Below are 15,931 nucleotides of genomic sequence, written 5' to 3'. Positions count from 1 at the left end.
CAATGCATTACTTCTATTCAGATGTATATTAATTTGCTCGAGTAATTAAGTGGAAAAATATTTAACCATGTATTTATATTAAAATCGCAAACATTTTAAATTAAAACTTAAAATTGACAAAAACAGCAGACTCGTACCTTTTCTTTGGCATTTACATTTTAATACAATAAATCTTGCATTTCACAAAGAACTTGTTTTTCCACCTCCACGAATGAGACTAGAGTCGTTCATTATCCCGCCTTGTTGAGGTAAATTTTAGTTTTCCTTGCTTTACCCCGGTCTTAAAGTAAAAATGAGACTGTGAAAAATAGTAGTATTTAATTAAATACATTTAGTCTATTTTGACTATAGGTCTCAAAACTCCTCCAGTAGCCCCTTAAATAAGAAACGAACAGTCCTAACTAGAACGTTCATTAAACAAATGTAGCCTATTGCTTTTCTATTGGCCGTTATTGGGTGTGTGTCAGTCTGCTGCCGGATCACATTAACAAGAGTGCACAGTAGTCACAGTCGTCAGCACTTACAACCTGAGAATAACATTAAAATACTGTTCTCATACTGTTCAAATGAGCATATCAAACATTTTTACCTGGGTCCACATTCACAAAGAATCTTATAAGAGGCTACAAGTAGCTTCATAACTTTAGACTCCTAATGTGTTTTACTAAGAGTAATTCACGAAGTATTTTAGCCCTAAAAGTAGCACCTAAGTCTGGAACAGCTTAGAAGAAGAAACAAATGAATGTACCTCTTGTCTACAAACGTGACTTCAGATTCATTTAAACTCTCTCGTCTCGGTTGCCTACTCATGTAGCACGTCTTCTCACAAGCAAACACCTGTCACTCATCACCAGGCAATCACCGCGATCTGATATATGAATCTGTCAATAATAATAATAATAATAAATAATAATAATATCATGTTGCCCCCCAAACAAGCCAAATGCCCCCCCAAACATGATATCCTGGTAACCCCTCTGCTGCATAGAAAATAATGACACGCTTTTACACACCTTTAAATGCTCCATGCGTAACTACAGACGTATTTAAAGAACATCTTAAACCATTTGTTTGTCTAAACGTTTGTTCCACAACTTTGAGAGTGACGTCATTTTTAGCTCAGCACGACACAATTCTATTCCAAATCTATTCCTGGAGTCGGTAATGATGTTTTGAACATTTTCCCACATTCAAAAGCAGGCCAAATTCATAGTCAGGAAAGTTATATTGGAAACCATCCTCACACACACACACACACACACACACACACACACACAGCTGGCCCCCTATTATTTGGACATGCATCACAGATCTTATTGAATGTCTCGCAGCTAAGTTGCTATGAGTTTGTCTCACTCCTGTCTGTCTGCGTCCATCCATCTCTGTCTATAGTGTCTCACTCTCTTTCAGGCACACAGACATGTTCATGGGCTTCACACAAACCTTGGTTTATGCAAAAAATATTTAGTTATCCGTTTTGCCATTTAAAAAGTAAATACGGGCAGTTGTTACTAACTTAATAACTTACTAACCAACCCTTAAAATTACTTTTGTTGGTGCAACCAGATGCAGTCCGGTTGATTTAGTTCACTTGTTTGTTTTTAATAGTTTTCACACCATGAAAAGCTGAATATTACAGTGATTTTACCAGGGGTAAGCCCTTAAACTACTTAAAACACCAATTTTAAGTAGTTACATTTATTATTAAGAATAATCGGAATAAACAAATCTCCAGCCAAGTAATATACTAAGTAATCGCCTGTACTCTATTTATGCTTGCCAAGCAACATATCAACTTGGCGCAGTCACACGTGTGCGTTATTTTATGTATTGTTCCCTAGGCCACCAATGATGCGAAGGTCACAGAGATAAAAAATAACAATTAGTTGCAGTAAATCAAAACCTTACACTTTGAAAAACAGATACAAACAAACAAAAAAAAAAACTGAAATTAATAGAAAGGAAATACATGTTTCCAATTAGAAATGCACACTGTAAGCACTAGCTGCAATAGTTGATCAGTTTCGAATCCGAAATTTAGAGTCAGAATTAACAGCTTTATTACTAACTAACAGTTAATTGTGAACAGTTAATTATTAAGCTAACTAACAGTTAACTAACAATTAATTAATTGTTAATAGTTAACTGTTAATTATTAACAGTTAATTAAGTTAACTAACAGTTAACTAACAATTAATTATTACCAGTTAACTAACAGTTTTAAACGATTAAACGCAGATTTTTTAAATGCTGAAATTTGACACCATATACTGTATGTTATGCTATACTGTACTCACCATTTGCACATACCATTGACTAATTACAAAAAACTGGTCTAATTTTTCAGAGAACGCCCAAATAAAATAAAATAAATATTTTTAGTTTTTGTCGTAAATTTGTAAACATGTAATTCTGGTTCTGTTCACTCTATCTATTCCACTATATGGCAGAAAGCACTAGAAAAAAAAAACATTTCTCTATCACATTCCATCACAATATACAGATCTGAAATGTAGGGGGCGCTGTAACACATTTTAGCCCTCACAGATGTGCTCGTCCATAGACATTCATTCTAATTTTTAGTTAAAGCAACACCCTTGTTGTTTCATCAAATATCTTGGCCTCTGAGTGAACTACAAGCTCAATTTAGGTGCTCATAGAAAGCTGAGATCCTCCCCTTTGCAATGATATATAACATGTTATCAATATCAATAGATGAAAACATATTTTTCAGATGATTTGTTTTGCATGCTTTACCTTCTGGATGACATATTTTGTTCTGGACATCTAAGATATAACATTGAATTATTCAGCCAAGCAAAATCATAAACAAGTACAAAATGGCTCTTTTTCTTTTTAGAAAACTAGAAAACTACTTTTGGCTCAACCCAAAACACCCCCCCCTCCCCAACAACTCTTGGCTCAACCCAAAACACCCCCTCCCCAACAACTTTTGGCTCAATCCAAAACACCCCCCACCTCCCCCAGCCCCTCCAAAAACAACTTTTGGCTCAAATCCCCCCACCCCCATCCCAACCATTCAACAACTTTTGGCTCAAACCCCATGCCCCCAATCACCCCCGCCCACTCCAGCTCAACAACTCTTGGCACAACCCCCCACCCCCCACCCCGCTCAACAACTTTTGGCCCCCTTGCTATGTAAGATCCAGAACCGATTTCCCTTCCCAGTCCAGCCCTTTATCGGACGATTAATCGTTATCTGCCTTTTCCACCAATTTGACCTCTAATTATTACCAGGTTGAAACTTTATCCCATTATATATATTTAGATGTTACAAAATGATGCACATTTTTAGGTTACAAAATATTTGTACCATGTGAATAAGTATCTCGTAGTTTAAGCTTTGTACGAAAAAATGAAAGCTCTTCATAGCCACTACAGTCACAGTTGTTAAGCTGTCTGTCTCCCTCCACAGACAGCTCGTTAATTTGCACAACTTCGATATTTTCTTTCTCTATAGTATATGTATATATTAGCGATGTGACATGACCCTCGCGGACCACGGGGCTGTTTTGTGTCTGGCTGGCCGTGGGAAAAAGAAGCCCGGTCTTTTCACAGCTGCACACCACCAACGGTGCCCCCGGCTCACGACTCACCCCGAATCCCAACTCCCTCTATTCCATTCAGCACACAGCCTGTCCCCTTTCAAAACTCTCCCTTCTCTTCCACCCCCCCCTTTATCGGCCTTCATAAATGCATCTCATTATTCAAGCTCTAGTTTGCATAGAGATGTTAAAGGGGGCAGCTTTTCTTGGATGCGCTGTACCCTTGGCTAAACAACAAAAAACCTCAAATGTGCCAATTTTGTTTCTTACAAGCAAAACATTTCTTGTGTTTTTAATTTGGACACTTGTAGCCTCAATGTCTGTGCCTGTCGTAGTAAAAACTACAAAATCTTTTTTTAGATGAAAAAAAAACTATTGGATCAGGGCTGGACTGGTAATCTGGCATACCGGCCATTTGCCCGGTGGGCCGACACACTTTGGGGCTGATCAAGGTCGGGACTGGCTATCGGGAGAACCGAGCGGGCTGGTGGGTCGTCCACGAATAGGAGACAAATAGGCCGCGATAAGCAAAAATGAGTCAACGCATTATGCAGAATGGACCACAAAATGGCGCTCACGGTATGCAGAAAAGAACAGCGAACACCCCGCTGTTCAACAACTTTTGGCTCAACCCCCCACTCCCGCTCAACAACTCTTGGCACAACCAGCCCGCTCAGTTCTTCCGATGGCCAGTCCGCCCCAAAGTGCATCGGCCCACCAGGGAAATGGCCGGTATGCCAGATTACCAGTCCAGCCCTGCTCTTAAGTGAACGGATTCTGCAACGGTTTTTGCGAAACAAGTAATGTTAACACTACCTTATTTAATGTCATTATTTTACACCAAACTATGAGTGTTAAGGTAAATTGTAATCAGATTGCTGAATTTATGGATTAATTCATCAGAAAAAGTAATCACATTACTAATTACTTTTTAAATTAAATTTTTTTTATTTTCACTCAACGAATTTAAAACAATGTCTAAATTTGCTCCTTGTTCGTTGTCATCACAGAAACATCATATTAGCATAATTCGCGTTTTTATTAAATTCTACGTTACTAATATTATTTTCGAAATATGTGTATTCAAGGTATTGTACTTAAAAGTAATTACTCAAGATGGGACAATATATTGAATTCTGATATCGAGGCATAACTCGATATTTCAAAATTTGCAACATAGTTTTGCGTCCATTTGATCATAAATGAAATGACCTGTCAAACATCATAATTTCTCTCTCGCGTGATTTCACCCCACTGCGCTTTATTCTACACTGTTTACAGGGTTCACACAAGCTCCTTAAAGTGCTTTTAGAAATGTAAGAACTGGAATACCTGGAAAATCCCCTTGTTTTAATAAAAAGTGCTTGAGCTTAAAGCGGATCGTTCCCTCCGTGTAATGTGTGTCCATCAAAGATTGAATAATGTGTCATTTAATATCCTTTCTGTTCTTTACAGTCAGATAAAGTAAAAAGAAATATTAATTTTACTCTCGACGCGCGAGAGATTCTCATTGTTGTTCGCTGAACCGGAACACTGTCACTCGTTGATCTCTTAAAGTGACAGTAACCGTATTAGCATTTCTTATACAAATCAATGTAAACTCAATGTTATTACTTATACACGTAAGTATACACATTATTTCAAACAGTGATAGCTCATATCATTATTATATAAACAATTCCATGATATAATATGAAGCAAAATATCCAAGCAAAATCCCACAATAGCTCTCACCCATGTCACTATGTTTATTATATGTTTGTACAGTATTTACAGTGGGCTGTCTGTGACTTTCAGCAACACATTTAATGCCAGTTGTAGGTTAAACTGTAGATTGTTTTACCTGTTTTGATGTTTCATCCTCAGAGACTCCAGGACCTCTGGATTGACGTCTCTTGTGACGGATCCTGAAAAGAGACAGAAAACGATCGTCATGTATCAGCAGTCCACATCGACTGGCCTGACGGGATTTTCCAGTGCGATTTAAAATGTTATCGTCATCACCGGGAGTGTGTTATACACTCACCTAAAGGATTATTAGGAACACATACTAATACTGTGTTTGACCCCCTTTCGCCTTCAGATCTGCCTTAATTCTACGTGGCATTGATTCAACAAGGTGCTGAAAGCATTCTTTAGAAATGTTGGCCCATATTGATAGGATAGCATCTTGCAGTTGATGGAGATTTGTGGGATGCACATCCAGGGCACGAAGCTCCCGTTCCACCACATCCCAAAGATGCTCTATTGGGTTGAGATCTGGTGACTGTGGGGGCCATTTTAGTACAGTGAACTCATTGTCATGTTCAAGAAACCAATTTGAAATGATTCGAGCTTTGTGACATGGTGCATTATCCTGCTGGAAGTAGCCATCAGAGGATGGGTACATGGTGGCCATAAAGGGATGGACATGGTCAGAAACAATGCTCAGGTAGGCCGTGGCATTTAAACGATGCCCAATTGGCACTAAGGGGCCTAAAGTGTGCCAAGAAAACATCCCCCACACCATTACACCACCACCACCAGCCTGCACAGTGGTAACAAGGCATGATGGATCCATGTTCTCATTCTGTTTACGCCAAATTCTGACTCTACCATCTGAATGTCTCAACAGAAATCGAGACTCATCAGACCAGGCAACATTTTTCCAGTCTTCAACTGTCCAATTTTGGTGAGCTCTTGCAAATTGTAGCCTCTTTTTCCTATTTGTAGTGGAGATGAGTGGTACCCGGTGGGGTCTTCTGCTGTTGTAGCCCATCCGCCTCAAGATTGTGTGTGTTGTGGCTTCACAAATGCTTTGCTGCATACCTCGGTTGTAACAAGTGGTTATTTCAGGCAAAGTTGCTCTTCTATCAGCTTGAATCAGTCGGCCCATTCTCCTCTGACCTCTAGCATCAACAAGGCATTTTCAGCCCACAGGACTGCCGCATACTGGATGTTTTTCCCTTTTCACACCATTCTTTGTAAACCCTAGAAATGGTTGTGTGTGAAAATCCCAGTAACTGAGCAGATTGTGAAATACTCAGACCGGCCCGTCTGGCACCAACAACCATGCCACGCTCAAAATTGCTTAAATCACCTTTCTTTCCCATTCTGACATTCAGTTTGGAGTTCAGGAGATTGTCTTGACCAGGACCACACCCCTAAATGCATTGAAGCAACTGCCATGTGATTGGTTGATTAGATAATTGCATTAATGAGAAATTGAACAGGTGTTCCTAATAATGCTTTAGGTGAGTGTATGTTCCTGAAACATATTAGGCGACTATATTAAAACATGTTTGTGCTACATCGCGTTTCGACGTAACAAACAACAATAACAGTGATATTACGTTGGCCTCGCACTGCGACTCTCTCTTGATGTAAACGGGAATAATCATTGATCATGCTTCCCATGGATCACACATGGTTGCTAAGCAACAACGCAAACATGTTAAGTTCAAAAGGTCATTTGTCACATGCCGCAGATCTTTACGTTAAGCTGTAGAATGCATAAGAAACTTTCAGCGTTGTATCTTTAACATTCATTCAGTATTCAAAAATAGACTCTGTTAAATCATGTATTATGTGGATTATGAGGACGTTCCTCCCTCCCCATCCTCCACCTGAATCTACGCCCCTGCACTCGTCCCATATGCAGAAAACTGATCTCAGTCCAGCTTACGTTGCTCTACTTTCAGCACTTATAAAACCGGCTATTATTGCATGAATCAACCCTCCGCATAGCAAAAGTGCTGCTCTAAAAAGCCACATGACACCAATCCATGGACCCACGTTAACCAACTCACGCTATATTAAATTAAACAATACTGACATTTGCATCCAAAACTAATCCTAAAGACATGACCAGTAACATGATGTCAGTAACAGTCATCCACCAATAACATGCATGCACGCTCTCTCTGAATATAAAATGCATTCTTAATGTATTCTATGCACATTTCTAATATAAACCCCATTAAAGCATTGCAAATGCTGCTGTTCAGGGGCGTAGATTCCAGGGGTGAAGGGGGGGGGGCCCCTCCAATAATCAAAACGAGCAAGTACAAACCCCCCATTATTATTACCATGCCCAATGGAAACATGTAAATGCTTCATGCTGCAACCCCCCCCCAACGTTCAAGCCAAATCTACGCCCCTGCCTCTGTTACACAATGCTCGCGCAGTGTCTCTCCAGCGGCGCATGCGAGCGCCTCGTTTCCCTGCTCACGGGCTCTGCTGTAGACGAAGTCAGTGGCGTTAGTTTCTACTTTCGGTTCTCTAGCTTTATGATACTGATAAACTCATACAGCTAGATAACCAAAGAGAAAAACTAACCCGTGCGTCTTAAAGTGCCCGTGGCGCTCATGATGGTGACTGTGTGATCACATGGTGTGTGTGTGTGTGTGTGTGTGTGTGTGTGTGTGTGTGTGTGTGTGTGTGTGTGTTATCATCATTGTGAATGAAGCGCTGTGATGTGGCCTGAACACATGCATGACATATTTCCACACAGTGAAGCATTGATACATAAGCATTATTCAAACTGACAGGACAAGATACTTAATATCGCTCCGTACTTTCAGGTGCTCAAATAATGTGGTTCATTCCACTCCATCTGCATTTTACTAATGCAAAGAGGATTTTAAGGCTTCGGTTTACCAGCCAGACCCAAAACATTGACAGAAGATGCTGAGAATCATCAGACCAGCTTCTGATGCAGAGACAGAGTCCAGTCCTCAATTTATATGACCTCGCCACATTCTCTCTCTCCACAACACACACACACACACACACAAACACACATACACACTCACACAAACAGACACACACAAACAGACACACCCTCACAAACACGCACACACACACTCACAAACACACACACACTCTCAAACACACATACACACTCACACAAACAGACATACACTCACAAACACGCACACACACACTCACAAACACACTCACACAAACAGACACACACTCACAAACACGCACACTCACAAACACGCACACAAATACACACACTCACAAACAGACACACACTCACAAACACACACACACACACTCTCAAACACACATACACACTCACACAAACAGACATACACTCACAAACACACACACATACACACTCACACAAACAGACACACAAACTCAAACACACATACACACTCACACAAACAGACACACACTCACAAACACGCACACAAATACACACACTCACAAACAGACACACACTCACAAACACACACACATACACGCTCACACAAACACACACACAAACTCAAACACACATACACACTCACACAAACAGACATACACTCACAAACACACACACATACACACTCACACAAACAGACACACAAACAAACACGCACACACACACATACACACTCACAAACACGCACACAAATACACACACTCACAAACACACACACATACACACTCACACAAACACACATACACACTCACACAAACACACACACAAATACACACACTCACAAACACACTCACACAAACAGACATACACTCACAAACACACACACATACACAGACACACAAACAAACACGCACACACACACATACACACTCGCAAACACGCACACAAATACACACACTCACAAACACACCCGCGCACACTCACAAACACACACATACACACTCACAGACACACACATACACACAGGCCCTACACTCTCACAAACAATGAATGTGGTTTTGAAATGACAGTGGGCATGTGGTGGAACTTTGCTTTTGCAGCGTGCACAGAAATAGAAATATAATTCAGTCACACAACAGTCCAAATAACTGAAGACATTCCATCATACAAGAACGATTTTACACACACGCCTCAATCATCCGTAGTGTTTGCGCATTTGGGTCGCTTCGTAATTTCCTAAAGTAGGTTTTGTAAGCCTACATGTATTCTAACGTCAGTCCCGTGATGTGCTGGCCATGTTTGATGTGTAAGATGACGTCATCAGCCACAAAGCGTCAATAATGGAACGTTCCTGACGTGTGTTTGTTACATTGTGGCGGACTCGCACATATTACGTCACCGAAGACACAAATAACAGCTGCATCAGTGTTTCAAAGCTCTAGATATACCTTAAATAAAAACACAAGTGTCACGTGATTCGCTTGTTTGCGTTATTTATGATTTTACAAACGCCTCAGTGGAGGAAGTTAATGCTCTTGATTTTTATTTCTTTCATTTTTTTTTTTTTTTTTGCCTTACTGGATGAACTGGAAAAAAAAAAAAGATAAAGGCCACTTTCAGCATCAGCAACATTGTTTGTGAGGAGTTATAATGTCACTCTTGTGCTTGATGATTTAATGAGAAACAAGAAAAATGATCTTTCTTCAAAATACACGTTACATGATTTACCACTTTATATCCGGTGCAATCAAATCAGCGAGTGTATTTTGAGGTTCTCAAGGAATTTTAGAAGAGCATCTTCACGTGTGCCTGTTGCCAATCAAATGACTGAAATTGTGACGTCACTATCGCGCATTTAGACATTATAAAACACACACGGACTCCAATAATAGTGTAGCCTAATGCATTTACAACTGAATTAAATCCATTTCTGCCTTTCTAACAATCTGTGACGTCATATGCTTTCTCCCTTTTCTAAAGTCATTGTTCTCATGTCTTTGTATCTGTTATTTTCGATTTCGTTTCCTTTTCTATTTTTTCTCTCTTTTTTCTTATGTACTTTTTTTTAAAATTATTTGTATATTTTTTATTGACCTTCTGTCATGTGCTTCATTCGTGGCGTTTTCAGATCCTCGGAGATCAATGTGATATAATGATGCATCTTTAAGCAAGATGATGATTAAGAGGCTGGTTTCATGTTTTGGGTTTGTGGGTTTCGTTCAGATTTTACTGAATGATTTACTGGCAAATTTACACGAATTGATCTTGCAGGTTTTATTTAAAAAAATCTAGAGTTTCGTGGTGTAAATAAATATAAGTTATAGAGCGCACCTCATCCGGCTAATAGGCAAATATATAAATAAATATAAAAATACAAAATAGCTGACAAATTGTTCCTTATAATGTACCTTTAGATCTTCAGAAATAACACATACAATTATTATCATTATTATTACGTTTATTCTTCACTTGTCTGGCCTGTTACAGATTAACAAGAGGTCATTGTTTGGCATGTGTCACAATATATATATTTAATTCTTCTTTTTCTTAAAAAACAAATAGTGCATTGTATCCAGTTGAAATGGGTTGAAATCGAACACTAGTGTGGGTGAGCCCTGTGCACGGGACTGAAATCTCACCTGCATTTCTCGCGTCTCGAGCGCTGCTACTGCAGGTATGCGCGCGCCACGTGTGACGTGATACATTGTAATACTACTCAAGCTATATATGTATACTGTATTTATATACTTAAAGTCATTTATAGAGATGCATGAGGTGAGCTGTTTACTGTAGAACTAGAAGGCCTTTTAATGTAAATATATATATATACAGCCCTCATGAGGGACAAAAGCACGCGACACCAAAATAACGCAAGACGTCAAAGGCGGTTTTTAATTGGCCGCTGAATTGTTGATGTCACTGTTTATGGAGTGTAAATATATATTAACCTACACCTATTGCATTAAGTATAACACACTCACACACAGACAATATTTCTCACTCACACACACACAATATTTCTCACTCACTCACACACACACACACACTATTTCTCACACACACACACACTCACACACATACACACACACTCACACACTATTTCTCACTCACACACACACACTCACACTATTTCTCACACACACATACACACTCACACACATACACACACACTCACACACTATTTCTCACTCACACTATTTCTCACTGACACACACACACACACACACACTATTTCTCACTGACACACACACACACTATTTCTCACTGACACACACACACACTATTTCTCACTCACACACACTATTTCTCACTGACACACACACACACACACACACTATTTCTCACTCACACACTATTTCTCACTGACACACACACACACACACACACACTATTTCTCACTCACACACTATTTCTCACTCACACACTATTTCTCACTCACACACTATTTCTCACTCACACACACTATTTCTCACTGACACACACACACACACACACACACTATTTCTCACTCACACACTATTTCTCACTGACACACACACACACACACACTATTTCTCACTGACACACACACACACTATTTCTCACTCACACACACTATTTCTCACTGACACACACACACACACACACACTATTTCTCACTCACACACTATTTCTCACTCACACACTATTTCTCACTGACACACACACACACACACACTATTTCTCACTGACACACACACACACTATTTCTCACTCACACACACTATTTCTCACTGACACACACACACACACACACACTATTTCTCACTGACACACACACACACTATTTCTCACTCACACACACTATTTCTCACTGACACACACACACACACACACACTATTTCTCACTCACACACTATTTCTCACTGACACACACACACACACACACACTATTTCTCACTCACACACTATTTCTCACTGACACACACACACACTATTTCTCACTGACACACACACACACTATTTCTCACTCACACACTATTTCTCACTGACACACACACACACACACACTATTTCTCACTCACACACTCACACACTATTTCTCACTGACACACACACACACTATTTCTCACTGACACACACACACACTATTTCTCACTCACACACACTATTTCTCACTGACACACACACACACACTATTTCTCACACACACACACACACACACTATTTCTCACTCACACACACTATTTCTCACTGACACACACACACACACACACACACTATTTCTCACTCACACACTATTTCTCACTCACACACTATTTCTCACTCACACACTATTTCTCACTCACACACTATTTCTCACTGACACACACACACACACACACACTATTTCTCACTCACACACTATTTCTCACTGACACACACACACACACACACTATTTCTCACTGACACACACACACTATTTCTCACTCACACACACTATTTCTCACTGACACACACACACACACACACTATTTCTCACTCACACTATTCTCACTGACACACACACACACTATTTCTCACTCACACACTATTTCTCACTGACACACACACACACACACACTATTTCTCACTCACACACTATTTCTCACTGACACACACACACACACACACTATTTCTCACTCACACACTATTTCTCACTGACACACACACACACTATTTCTCACTCACACACACACACACACACACACAATTTCTCACTCACACAGACACACACACACACTCTCTCTCACACACACACACACACACACACACACACACAGACACTCTCTCTCTCTCTCACTCACACACACACACACACACACACACACACTCTCTCTCTCTCTCTCACACACACACACACACACACTCTCTCTCTCTCTCACACACACACACACACACACACTCTCTCTCTCTCTCTCTCTCTCTCTCTCACACACACACACTCTCTCTCTCACACACACACACACACACACACACACACACTCTCTCTCACACACACATACACACTCTCTCTCTCTCTCTCTCACACACACTTTTCTAAATAGGGTTACTTAAGACAAATGAGAGCCTTCTAAAAATAATAATAATTAAAAAAAAAAAAATCTGTTATGTGTGAAGAATGTGTTATTTTGTATCAATATTGTTTTACACAATAATTTGGCATCTTCCAAAAGAAAACCTGAGCACAAATATATCGTCTTTTCAGCAAGAGACGCACGAGACTGTGTCATTATTCATGTGTGCTCGAGACTATTGTCCCCCTCAAAAGATTCTCACCAAAGAACCGTGTGAAAAAAAGAAAAATGATCCCTGAAGAAAGAAGTCAACATCAAGTTCAACAACGAGCTGTTCCTCATTAGCATGACAATATTGTCTGGGATCAGCGAGGGGCCACAGATACAAGACAGTCTGGACACATTTCCCAGGCCTCGATTTCCACACCAATATATACATTACAGGAGCAGCAGAAGGCCTAATGCATAGACCGAAATATAGAATACACACCTACAAATCCACTACATTAAATCATGAAAACAGAGTAATTACACAGCGATTATTGAACAGTTGTGCTATTAAATATTAAACAAAATATAATTCAGTGCATAGTGTGAGCCCGACAGAATAAACACCACTAAACCCCCTAAATTACACTTAAACACGAGATGTTTTCAAATGCAAATAGCACAAATATCTGAACAACTCTTTAAAGAGTGAACTTTAGATGCAAATGAAGTGCATTAATAACCATCAGTATCCTGCAAGTGATGTGCAAACCCTTACAGAACGAATAAATAATAATACTGAGAGTCTGTGCAGCTGTATAATGTATTATAAATGCATTTGTCATGATGCTTTTTCATATGCATTAATAATTGTAAAAACACATGAATTATAGCACTTAACAGAGCATGCTTACATTATTTAAAAAACATGACATTGTGTTTTTAAACGCATTATACTGTGTACTGATATTATAAGACACATTGCAATGCCTTACATCTTTTCCTAATTCATTATAACATCGATTATAACCCTTAATGCATGCTTACACCTTTAAAGAGTATAATGCATTATAAAACATGCATGCAAATGTGTGCTGATGGTGTGTTTTAACGCTTATAATGCTTTATAACGCGCGTGCAATGCAATATGTGACTTGTAGTATTTATGATAATACTTACCAATTCATGTGAGGCATATAATGCATTATAAAACATGAAACTGGGTGAGTTACAATTTTCCAAACTACTACATGCAATTGATTCGCATTATATAAGCGTTATGAATGCATCGCAGTTCACACAGACTTCATGTAAAGTGTACCAATAAATGCTCACCGTGTCTTCACATCTCCAGTCTCTAATGAAAGTGATTGAGGAAAGTTGGAACAGATCCTGCAGCAGTCTGTCTGATGCTGTGTGCATCCCTCAATCGACACGTTCCTCCACTGAGGTTCGGTCGCTTTTGTTCGAGCTCTGCGTGCACGAGACTGTCCCTCTCATTCATTTACATCCTTTATCAGGTTCTGCTCGTCTGCAACAAGCGCCGAGCGTGAGAGGATGAAATAGAGAACAAGAGGGGAGGGGCAGAGAGAGAGAGAGAGAGAGAGGGGGGGGCAGGAGGGGGCACAAAGCGACCTATCTATTCCCAGGAATAAGGAACATTGCAGCAGAAAAGAGCAGATTGTGCGCGTTGCCAGGGAAAACGTGTTAAATCAATGCCACTGTCTTACATTTGTTCCGTAGTTTGTTAAAGGATGGATGCATCATATTGCACTGGCTATAAAAATCTTTCTTCTTTAAGAATGTATTTGCATTTACATTACACCGACTTGATGAATTCGGTTCCTGGGAATCGAACTCATGCACTTCACATTACTTTCTGCCATCAAAACACGCACGTCTGTCTGCGCATGCTCCCCTGAATATTGCAGATTTAACTCATGCATTATAGCCAAATCCATTGCAGTTGTGTGTTAAATCATATGCATTGATTGATAACCTCTGAGGTCTTACTGAAAGACAGCTGCAGACCAATATCGCATGCACCTTCATTTTTACTGACATGAAAATGACGCAGAGAGTCATGCATGCTACATGTGTGTAACAGGACACACATGTGTCGGGCAGATGCGTGACTCGCCATGTTGAATCACCCAACAGCGCGAGCGCGAGCGCCGGTTGGTCGGTGTCGGTGTGGCGTGTGTTATTCAGACTCCGCGCGGCGCATTCAAACCGGTAGCGCGCGAGCGTAGGCTGCGTATAACGTGAACGCGAACAGCGCGTGCCAGAGCACAGAACAGAATCCATTAACGAAATAAACGAATATTTAATGGGTATGCATTGTTATGTGAATGCATAATGAATTAAACAGAACAGATAATATATTGCAATGTCGAAAAGCATTTCTGAGGCTGTTTCTTCTTATTTTATGATTATTTCTTCACTCGATTTTATTGCAATATTTTTTTATTTTATTTTGTGAATATAAATTGGCAGTTTATTTCCGATTATTATGAATATAATCACCCGTTAATCGAGATTTTATTGCAGTAATTCCAGACTAGGATATCTGAAAGTCTGATTTTAAGACCATATCCAAATATTAGAGTGTCATCTGAAATAAACATGACTTTAAAACGAGCATTATTCAGTTTATATTATATTATATTATGTTATATTATATTATATTATATTATAGGCAAAGCTAGACAAGGCAAGTTTATTTATTTAGCACATTTAATACACAAT

General features: G+C 39.6%; 1 long non-coding RNA gene across 1 annotated transcript in view; it reads right to left on the bottom strand.

Annotated features, from left to right (window-relative positions):
* Window positions 1-14,704, bottom strand: part of LOC127649779 (uncharacterized) — a 41,648-nt gene extending 26,944 nt beyond the window's left edge. Inside the window, exons 1-2 of the long non-coding RNA XR_007971317.1 lie at window positions 14,519-14,704; window positions 5,410-5,473 (exon numbers count right to left, since the gene is read on the bottom strand). This is a non-coding gene — a long non-coding RNA (uncharacterized LOC127649779). The remainder of the gene's footprint in view (window positions 1-5,409; window positions 5,474-14,518) is intronic.
* Window positions 14,705-15,931: the final 1,227 nt, after the last annotated feature.

The sequence above is a fragment of the Xyrauchen texanus genome, chromosome 9, assembly GCF_025860055.1.
Source record: "Xyrauchen texanus isolate HMW12.3.18 chromosome 9, RBS_HiC_50CHRs, whole genome shotgun sequence".
NCBI lineage: Eukaryota > Metazoa > Chordata > Actinopteri > Cypriniformes > Catostomidae > Xyrauchen > Xyrauchen texanus.
This window is presented reverse-complemented; position numbering and strand designations above follow the sequence as displayed.